Source organism: Oreochromis niloticus, linkage group LG3 (genome assembly GCF_001858045.2).
Source record: "Oreochromis niloticus isolate F11D_XX linkage group LG3, O_niloticus_UMD_NMBU, whole genome shotgun sequence".
Taxonomy (NCBI): domain Eukaryota; kingdom Metazoa; phylum Chordata; class Actinopteri; order Cichliformes; family Cichlidae; genus Oreochromis; species Oreochromis niloticus.
In genome coordinates, this window is record NC_031967.2 from 63247551 (window position 1) to 63259111 (window position 11561).

Sequence of the window (11561 nt, forward strand, 5' to 3'; positions counted from 1 at the left end):
ACATGTGATCTCATCTTTTTCTTTTTTCATCATGTCAAGGAATAAAAACTCTAAGGATTGTCCTGAATACCTGAGAACAGTAAGTGACCTGACACCTTCTGGTGTTATTTGAGTGTTGCTCATATGTTAGTTCAAAGTTCAAAATGACTGTATTAACGTTAACAATTGTTTTAGCTCATCTTGTTTTTTGACGACTTCTTGTGGCACACAGAAGTTACCAGAGTCACTGATTAACACAATCTTGGTTTAATGAGAATGAGACAAAAAAAAATGCCTATAGTCAAGAAACAGGCGGAGAAAACAATTATAAGGCATTTACCGACAAGCCTCCTCAAATACTGTAAGAGCAGTTGTGCCTCTTTCTGCACTTATTGAAAATCTCAGCACAGAATTATACTAGACCTTTATTTACAGTTTGTCATTAATGTAATTTTAGTTTTAGACTCCAACATTTTCAGCAGTTTTACTTCCTTTTTTCTCTGTGTGTGTTTCTGCTGCTTCTTTGTCCCTCACTGTAAACAGATGTACTGAGAGACTCCTGCACTGATGTTTCATAGGAAAGTCCAAAAAGCCTCACTGGTTCTCCATAAAGTGCAAAGATATGCTCTCTGTGGCTCCAACACAACTTAAAGACAATCAAAGGTGGACAAAGTTCTCATGAACAGCTGTGGTTTTATGAAGGCTACAGCTAAATGCTGCCTTCTCCATAGTACAATATACATTTTTATACAGTGACGTCATTTTGAAGTCCTTTGGCTGATGATGGTCTTTAGTATGTAGCTGATGATTGATGATGAGATATGTTATGTTTGTGTTGTTCTGTGGAGATCCATCAAGAACTGAACCTGTTAAACACTCAGACCTGCTTTAGATTTCACTGCTTTAGTCGTGACACACTTTATGATCGTCCTACAGAGCAGAGTAACAAACGTCACGCTAATGTGACTTCATTAAGAGACGTCGAAGCGAAGGTGTTGAGTTTAAGCAAGTGGCCGAAAAGATCAAACTTTTAGTTTCATTTTAACCTTAATTTGAATCTAATAAATTCAAGAAACTTCAGTCACTGGAAATACCAACAGACTTTTATCACAATATAAATGTTGGATAATCTGACCTTGAGAACATGGACATGTCAGCTGTAACTGCGTCACTCTGCTTCAGTTTGGTTTTTGTCAGCTTCTTCGTGTTTGTCTCTGCAGGTGAGATTTAACTGTTAAAAACCAAAATATATCTGCCTCTGAGACTGAGAGGAACAGAGTATGAGTCTGTACTACATGTAAAGAATATTTCACTAAGAGTGAGTTTTATGTTAATTCAGAGGTGGAGTTTGTGTAGGCATCACATCCGTCTCTGTAATCCAGCTGTGACAGAGACAAAGAAGTGTAATGTGTGTGTCAGTGTGATGTATTGTAGTGTCAGGAGTCAGTATACAGCTACAAAGCTTTTTGTTCAGTGTATACAAACAGCTGTAGCTCCATAAAGGCAGCATGCAGAGACTCACAGTGTCTTATAATGAGAGGCTGCTTTCTCTCACACATTATGTTCACTTATTATCAGCACATGTTGTTGTTCTGTGGAAGCTAACATCTTGTAGTTTCTGACACTTTGCATGTTTAGCATGAGGCTAAAATTCCCCCTCAGTGGGTCACTGGTGACCTGCTGGATGTTCAGAGGTTCATTAAATCCAACATGACTAAAAACTCAAATGTCAAAGGAAATAAACAAAATACTTAAAGTCAATCATTCTGATCATAATTGTACTTTGACGTCTTGATGCATTCTCAATCATCCAGGAAAGTAAATCTCCAAAAGTTGAATCTGTTCATCTGGACGTAGCGTTTTGTGGGAGAAACGTTTCGTCACTCATCCAAGTGACTTCTTCAGTCTCAGCTGACTGCCGGTTTCCCCAACCTTATAAACAGTACATTTGCATAATGACTGAAACCAGCCCACTGAAGGAACAATGGGCTGTGAGGTCAGTTCCTTAATCATAATTATGCAAATTCTTATGACCATTGATCAACAATCACTGACCAAAACCCACTGATCAAAGAACACTGATCAATGGTCATGAGTACCATTCACAGAGAGTTGGGGAATGGCTGCAATCACAGCATTGTAAGATGGTGACAGATGTACCCTTAGGCCCCCTCCTCGATTCAGAGATGGTCTTTCCCTTTTCACGTAAATGGCCTCCTTGACTCCGCGCTCAAACCAGCGTTCTTCCCTGTCCAGGATGTGTACATCCTCATCATTGAAAGAGTGTCCACTGGCCTGTAGGTGTAAATAGACTGCAGAGTCCTGGCCTGATGAGGTTGCTCTTCTGTGTTGTGCCATCCGCTTCGCTAGAGGTTGTTTGGTTTCCCCGATGTATAAATCCTGGCAATCCTCCTGGCACTTAACAGCGTACACTATGTTACTCTGTTTGTGTCGGGGGACCTGATCCTTTGGGTGGACCAGTTTTTGGCGCAGCGTATTTTGAGGTTTAAAAGCCACAGAGACCCGGTGTTTAGAAAAAATGCGTCTCAACTGTTCCGATACTCCTGACACATATGGGATCACTACAGGTTTTCGCTTGGGCAGCGTTTGTCCTTCTCTCCTGGATCGGCTGGAGCTTTCTTTGGGTGCCTTTCCAGCTTTGACAAAAGTCCAGCTGGGATAACCACATTTACTCAGGGCCTTCTTGATGTGCTGTTCTTCTGCCTCCCTTGCCGCTGTGTCAGTGGGGATGGTGTTTGCTCTGTGTTGTAGCGTCCTGATGACACCCAGTTTGTGCTCCAGTGGATGATGAGAGTCAAACCTTAGATACTGATCCGTATGTGTAGGTTTACGGTACACGTCAGCTTTTAGATGTCCCCCATTACTGATGGAAATCTCACAGTCTAAGAAGGCTAACCTGCCACTTTTCATATCCTCCCTGGTGAATTTGATGTGTCAGTCCACCGAGTTAATGTGATCCGTGACCATTGGTCAGTGATTGTTGATCAATGGTCATAAGAATTTGCATAATTATGATTAAGGAACTGACCTCACAGCCCATTGTTCCTTCAGTGGGCTGGTTTCAGTCATTATGCAAATGTACTGTTTATAAGATTGGGGAAACCTGCAGTCAGCTGAGACTGAAGAAGTCACTTGGATGAGTGACGAAACGTTTCTCCCACAAAACGCTACATCCAGATGAACAGATTCATCCATCCATTCGCTTCCGCTTATCCTTTTCAGGGTCGCGGGGGGCGCTGGAGCCTATCCCAGCTGTCATAGGGCGAGAGGCGGGGTACGCCCTGGACAGGTCGCCAGTCTGTCGCAGGGCTAACACACAGGGACAGACAACCATTCGCACTCACATTGACTCGCACATTTACACCTAGTGGCAATTTGGATTATCCAATTAACCTATCCCCACAAGCTGCATGTCTTTGGACGGTGGGAGGAAGCCGGAGTACCCGGAGAGAACCCACGCAAACACGGGGAGAACATGCAAACTCCACACAGAAAGACCCCGGCCTGATGGTGGAATTGAACTCAGGACCTTCTTGCTGTGCGGCAACAGTGCTAACCACCGTGCCACCGTGCTGCCTGAACAGATTCAACTTTTGGAAAATTGTACTTTGACCTTTAACCTCTCTGCTCTGTGTTGTTTCCTCTTTCAGACCAGAAAAACATCACAGCTGAGTCTGGACAGGACGTCACTCTGACATATCAAGCTCCAAACAACAACATCAGAGCTGTACATTGGAGCAGAGCTGACCTGGGAGATGAATATGCCCTTGTGTTCCGGGATGGTCTCTTTCTTCCAGACAACCAGCATCCATCTTTTAAGAACCGGGTGGATCTGCAGGACAGACAGATGAAGAATGGAGACGTGTCTGTGATTCTGAAGGATGTGACGATTAATGATGCTGGAACATACGAGTGTGGTGTCTTCATGGAACAAACATGCTCATGGAAGCTCATCAGCATCATCTACCTGAGAGTCGTTCCTCCAGGTGAGTGAGTAGAGTTGAGTGTGTGTGTGATCAGAGGTGAAGCTGCTTCCTGGTTGTTGATGTTTGTTTCTAAAGATGTTGTTGATGAGACTTTGTAGAAAGCAGCTGGTCTGAGTGATGTGATCAGAGTGCAGTAGATAATGTCTGACAGCAGTTTGAAGAGGAAATGGATTCTGTTCTGTTCTTCACTCATCACCTACCTGACAGCTGACACCTCACACCTGTTTCTCACCTGCAGGTCAGACAGGAGGACACACAGAGGATGGATCTGTTGGACTGATCCTTCGTCTGTCAGTTCCTTCTGGTGTTAATTATCCTTAAACTACATGAACATTGTGTGACATTTTGGAAGCTGTGATCCATAGTTGCAGGGGGTGGAGGCTGATCAGGCAGATTTTATTCACTGTAAGTACAAATGTAATATACAATCATATACTGGATATCATATGTATACCATGTGATATCACATGTCTGATCCAAAGGTATTTCACATCAACATTTCTAGTCTCTCTATCTTATATTTTTGCTCTTTACCTGACAGTGTCACCGTCAGTGTTGGTCAAGTTACTTGAAAAAAGTAATCAGTAACTAATTACTGATTACTTCCCCCCAAAAGTAATCCCGTTACTTTACTGATTACTTATTTTCAAAAGTAATTAATTACTTAGTTACTTAGTTACTTTTTAAAAACACATTTACAACCTGAATAGGTAATAAAGCGATAGATCTTTCAGCCCAATTCTACTTTTTCTGCATAATTCATCATACAAAATGTAATCAAATGGAAAAGTCTCTTTTTAAAACTTGTTTTATTTGTTTTAATCTTTTAACTTTATGCATCAAGCAAAAACTTAATTATATGCAACATTCTCTGACTGGAAGAAATTTGTTTAACATTTAAACCTATTTTCTTCACATTCCAGCACATAAAATAAAATATTTTTTTGTGTTTACACTCACTCTTTCAAATAGATGCAAGTAAAACACAGCAGAAAATAAATAAAATCAAAGACTAGCGGTCCTGTTGCTCTATTTTCACCTATAAAGCAGGACTGGGGTAGGCGGAGGTTTACCCTGGTGCAGGTGTGCCGCAGCGGTCAGTGGAAGAATCCGCGAGTTTCTCTGTGAATTTCACATTACGTCATAGCGCACTCGGTGCTTGTTTGGAAGTTTAGGGGTTTAAAAAGAAGTTTTCTTCCCACGCAGTGAACAGCGGACGCTAATGTTTTTGTCACTTTTCATGGAATCAAACTCAAAGTAAGGTCAGTACTTCCACGCTTTAAACGCTGGACGCTCATACTCTCTCCCGCACTCGATATATTATCCATTGCTGATCTGCAGACAGCTGTTGTCACGAACGTCGCACTCGCTTACGTCACTGTCATGAGACACTCTCACAAAAAATCACGGTTTTAGTAACGCAGTAACGCAGCGTTCCTACGTGAAGGTAACGGTAATCTAATTACCGTTTTTGCAATAGTAATCCCTTACATTACTCGTTACAAGTAACGCGTTACTGCCCATCTCTGGTCACCGTAAACTATTATGACAACATACTGTTGTTGTGACAGCACTTCAAAATGACACACAATTAAATAGAAGTGAATCGAATCATGTAAAGTATCCTATCATTATTTACAAAATCTTCTCATCACTGTTTTTCAAAGGAAATGCTGATTTTCAGAAAGTGTTAGTAAAGGGCTCATAGTGTCTGTCAGAGAGCTGTGAGATACTCCTCGAACTACTCCATCTTGTCTGCAAGTGAAAATGAAACTACTGAGCTCATCCTCCATAGATAGACAGAGGTGTTTGAATATAATACCAAAGGAAACTCCTTTTGTCTTTTGCTTTTCTTTGAAGTGTGTTAAAACTCTCTCTTTTTTAAGTGTTCTCAAGGGAAAGGGAATGAGCTGCCTAGTGCATTAGAAACGTACTGCCATGGAAAGTTTATACAAGGCTGTTCTATTTGTGTCTAGATTAAAATAAATACTTTATTACCAAACAATTAAATGAGTTTTACTAAAAATACACATGTGGTATATCCATATAAAACAAAGGTAAAATGGATTCCAAATAAAAAACCTGTATCTGACCCTTGTTTTTGCTTGCTGTACAGAGAGTGAGCTCCTGTTGTGTGATTCCGCCTTCTGTGTCCTCCTCTTAACCATACTGAGTTCCTCACTGCTTGGTTTGCTCACTGCTACTTTCACCCGCACTACAGCAGTGACTTTTTTGACTAGTGCGCAAAAATTTCCTGCCACAGAGAGGATGGTTCAGGTTCTAACAGTAAATTGTGCTTGCTCACCCAGTCACACTTTTACTGTGAAATAATAAAAAAACAAAGTCCTGTTTTTGTATAGCGCTTTACTTAGTCCCTAAGAACCCCAAAGCGCTTTACACATTCAGTCATCCACCCATTCACACATACAATCACACACTGGTGATGGTAAGCTACATTGTAGCCACAGCCACCCTGGGGCACACTGACACTTTCTCACATGACTGTTATTGCTAGTCATGTGGTCGCAAATCTTGGAGCTAACATGATAACCTTATCCCACCAATGATGTGGAGGGCTAGCTTTTCAGATCCAATTAAAATCAAATCACTCAAAAGATAAGATCTTCTGGGAAACTTACCAGATCTTTGTTCTTTCTTCGTCCATATTAAGTTTTTACCTACTAAGTATAGTTTCAACTTTACAAATGTCAATATCATCTCAGTTGTTAATCATACTTGCACTTTGTTCCTTTTCTTTGAATCTTTCACTTATGTTACATAACGGATCTGGCACTACTCCATATCCCTTCCTTGGTACTGTCCCCTGAGGTTGCTGCACCACCTGTCCTCTACAGCTGAGCTATAGAGAACACCTCCACCACACAGGTCCCATACCCGACTGAGGCCAGGGACCCATCAGGCCAAGCCTATCCCTGCCCTGTGAGCCGGAGAAAATAATCAGCCATTACCATCTGTGCCCCGGGCCTGTGGACCACCTTGAAGTTAAATGGGTGTAGGGCCAGATAATACTGGGTGATCTGAGTGTTGGCATCTTTCATGTGGTGGAGCCACTGTAGCAATAAATGGTCTGAAAAGTTCATTTTATTTACATAGCACATGTAATTACAACAGTAATGCTGTGGTGTAATCCAGTGCTGTACAGAAGTACAAAACTATTACTACGAAAACACAATATAACGTAAAATATTATTACCAAAATGATCTCATACTGTATTAAAAGCCAGTGAATACAAATGTGTTTTTAGATTAGATTTGAAGAGATTGATGATAGGAGCCTGTCTGATGTGTAGAGTTAGATTATTCACTTCGGCACGCAGGAAGGTGGATCAAACAGACACACGTCCCCTTGAATTCTTTGAAGAAATATTCACTCTCCCACCGTGTCTGAAATTTTCTGCACTCACTTTCGACCATTCGCTTCTTTGGTTGTGCCATGTTTAGTAACTTGGGATAAATTTCTTCTGTGATTGTCCTTTTTGGTGGAGCAACTGCCTTGATCAACAGCAGCTCCCCCTGGTGTTAAAACTAAGAAGTGCAAGAAACTCAAGCAAAAGTTGAAGTGCGGGCCATATTCTATTATACTTATATATATATTATACACAGATGAAGTTCACTTCCATGTGTGTACGTTCATGTTTGTTACGATGACCTGATTGTGAGAAGCTTTTGTCACAGTGTCTGCACTTGTATGGTGTCTCTCCTGTGTGGATTCCCTTATGCTTTTTCTTTAAGCTCACGTGCAGTGGTGAAGGATGACCCACACTGGTCACAGATGTGCTTTTTGACCCCACTGTGGAAGAGGTCATGTATTTTTAATGTACTTGGTTTGTGGAAGCCTCTCCCACATTCTTTGCAGTAGTTCATTTTGTCTCCAGTGTGTCTACATTGATGTGTTTTTAGGTCCTGTTGATGATTGGAAGTTTTTCCACAAAGGTCACAGAGAAACTCTTTCCCACCACCACAGTGACGACAGGGTTGAGAAATGGATCCATGTACTTTGCTCTACTTCTAAACAAAGACAGTGTAAGTCAGGGAATTCCTTCAACGTTTTTATCCTGAACGTCGCCTGAAATAAAGAGCATCTCTGGCAACGTCCAATTACATTTTACTGTTTACACTATAAAACTCAGGTTACTTCTTCATTTTTCCAAACACTTCATTCAGTATAACTCCATAAGTTTACTGATCAGACTTGTTCCAAACACTCAGGCTACAATTACAAGATGAAAATAAATACATCCTCACAGTAACTGCACTTGTAGAGTTACTTTCTGGTGTGGATCTGTTGGTGGATATTCAGCTGATTTGAAGATTTAAAAGTCTTCTCACACAGGTCACATTTATAAGGTCTCTCCTCAGTGTGGCTAAACATGTGTTGTTGTAACTGTGCATCTGTTGCAAACAGTTTCCCACACTGATCACAGCAGTAAACATCATTTCCAGTGTGAATCCGACGGTGACTATTTCGGTAGTGTTTGTCACTGAAACCTTTTCCACAAAAGTCACAGCTGTACGCCTTAATTCCAGAGTGGGTAACTAGATGCCTCTGTAAGTCGCCATTTTGAGCAAAAGCCTTACCACACAACTCACAGCTGTGTGCTTTAACTCCACTGTGGATGAGTTGGTGTTTTTTTTAAACCTCCAGCCTCGGTAAAAGACTTTCCACACAAGTCACAGCTGTACGCTTTAACTCCACTGTGGAAGAGTTGGTGTCTTTTTAAACCTCCAGCCTCGGTAAAGGACTTTCCACACAAGTCACAGCTGTAAGGTTTAACTCCACTGTGGATGAGTTGGTGAGTTTTTAAGTGTCCAGCCCGGGTAAAATCCTTCCCACACTCATCACAGCTGTAGGTTTTCTCTCCCTTTCTTCTGTGCGGTTTGTCGGCCTCCTGAGAGCGCTGACTTCTCGCTCCATGTTGGTCCTGCAGTGACAGAGATACAAACAGAGGCAGTGAGAGAAATGCAGTCGTGGAGCAAACTGAAACTCCCTCCATTGGTGGAATCAAACATGTCAAAAAACACATTGTACGTGTGTTACCACCACCTTGTGGTGATAGTGTCACATTACAATGATGTGCTACAATGGGAGGTAAATGGTAAATGGTAAATGGCCTGTATTTGTATAGCGCTTTTTTAGGTGTAATGAAAATGACATTATTGAATAAATATTGATCAGTAGAGAAACTCTTTTACTTCAGAAAAAATTCAACTGATGATATTGTTGTTTCAATGTGTGCTTATAAAATATGATCTCTGTATATTCTTGTAACTTCTGTGGTTTTTGGTTGTGAATGTAGATTCTGTATATATGGAGGAGCCCAGGATGGAAAAGATAAAGCTGCTGTTAACATGCTTTTAAAAACCAACCAATAATATAGTGTAACTGTGATGTTTTTCTCACCTTCCATGTTGAAGTCATTGTCTCCTCTGTAGTGGTTGAGCTGAGTCCAAAATTGTTCTTCTGCTGCTCCACCAGACTCCTGTTACTCAGCTGGGACAAACACAAACACACAAACACACACACACACACACACACACACACACACACATACATATCTATCTCTCTCTCTCTCTCTCTCTATATATATATATATATATACATATATATATATATATATATGTACACACACACACACATATATACACACATACATATACATACATATATACATATATACATACATATACATATACATATATATATATCCATATATATATATATAAAACACCCATCACGCCCCTGCGGGCGGTTTATCCTTCAAGCTCGGGTCCTCTACCAGAGGCCTGGGAGCTTGAGGGTCCTGCGCAGTATCTTAGCTGTTCCCAGGACTGCGCTTCTGGACAGAGATCTCCGATGTTGTTCCCGGGATCTGCTGGAGCCACTCGCCTAGCTTGGTTAGCATGTGTTTTGGATTTTGCAAGTGTTTTGGAGTTTGCATGTGTTTTGGATTTTGCAAGTGTTTTGGATTTTGCAAGTGTTTTGGAGTTTGTATGTGCTTTGTCTCTAGGGGCCACCATACATATCACTCTTAAAAGGCTTTTAGTGTTATTTTCAATGCGCTGAGGTCATAGATAATGAGATAAAACATGCTAATGTGTGATGCTGCAGAACCACGTCATGTCATCATGTCAACTGAGTAGCTTATGATTTAGCATTATTGCAGGCAAACCAGCATATGAAATGAATGTAACAAATCCAGACTGGGCACCAACACTGCACATGGGCCTTTAAAAACATACTAAATTGCTGGCATTGTACACTAATCCGCACATAACTTCCAGATGAATCACACACCTGTCATGTGCACTAATTTTATCTTACCGGCTTTTATTATGCAGCTGCAGAGTCTGAAGTAGGGCTGTGCGATATGACCAAAATCTCATATCCCGATATTAAGACATCTATCGTCCGATAACGATATAAATCACAAAAATGTAACATTTTCTGTAAATTCTGTGAATCTCGGGCAGCTCGACTTGCGTGAAGTGTTTCCAGCTGGGCGTCGCGTACCTGGAGTCGAGTGTTTTAACTGATGCATGAAACGATACATTTTTAGACATAAGTTGTAACGGCCGCCGTTTTCTTTGTGAGTATTTATTACACGGCGTGCTGCGGGGAAAAGCCTGTTCTAACGTTTGAGGCTAAGGTTTATTTTTTAGCACCTGGCGGCTCTTTTTTGCTTCTCATCCGTAAATACTCTGCATCTTTCACGTGATTCAGTTTATTTTGAAAAGTCTCAACAGGATCTTGAGCTTTATTGTGAAAGGTTTATGTGGAAAATAAACAAGCGGACACGAGGTGGTTTTACCATCGTTGTTGCTAACGACAACGCATAAAAACAAGCGCTTGTCCGTCCGTAGTGTGGTTATATTAAATATAAGAGAAAGAGAGAACTTTAGGAAATTAATTTAGCCACTACAGTGACCATCAAAATAATGAAAAAATATTGCCGTAAACAGTTTATTTTGCGACACCACGAAACAAACGATAGCGTAAAATGAAACGATAGACGTTTTTATATCGTCATCCGATATATATTGTTATATCGAACAGCCCTAGTCTGAAGGTGTGCCCCGTGCAGAAGTAATCGATGAAGATCTGACAGATGACCAACAACAAAATCACCATGTCATGGAGGCTGTGGACAGCAGTTGTGTTGGACAAGTGGAGGTTGAGGTACCAGCTGTAAATGTGGACAGTGGCGATTGGACAGACAGCATCACGGAAGCTAAAAGGCAGACGAAGGATTGTGTGTGCAATGAACAGGGCAGAGCAGAAATAAACACAACACTGCTTGATAAGATTGTTAAGGTTTGCTGTGTTTTGAATATGTGCCCCAGTGTGGTTGTCAAACCAGTGCCAAATGAAACTTTCTCTTATTGAGCATTCATAAAGCTGTTGTGTTGCATGCATAGGTGGGTCAAGTATCCAAAAATTGTACTCAAGTAAGAGTATCATTACTTTAAAATATTATTACTCAAGTAAAAGTAAAAAGTAGTCGTCAAAAAAGTTACTCGAGTAAGAGTAAAAAAGTACTTGGTGAAAAGGCTACT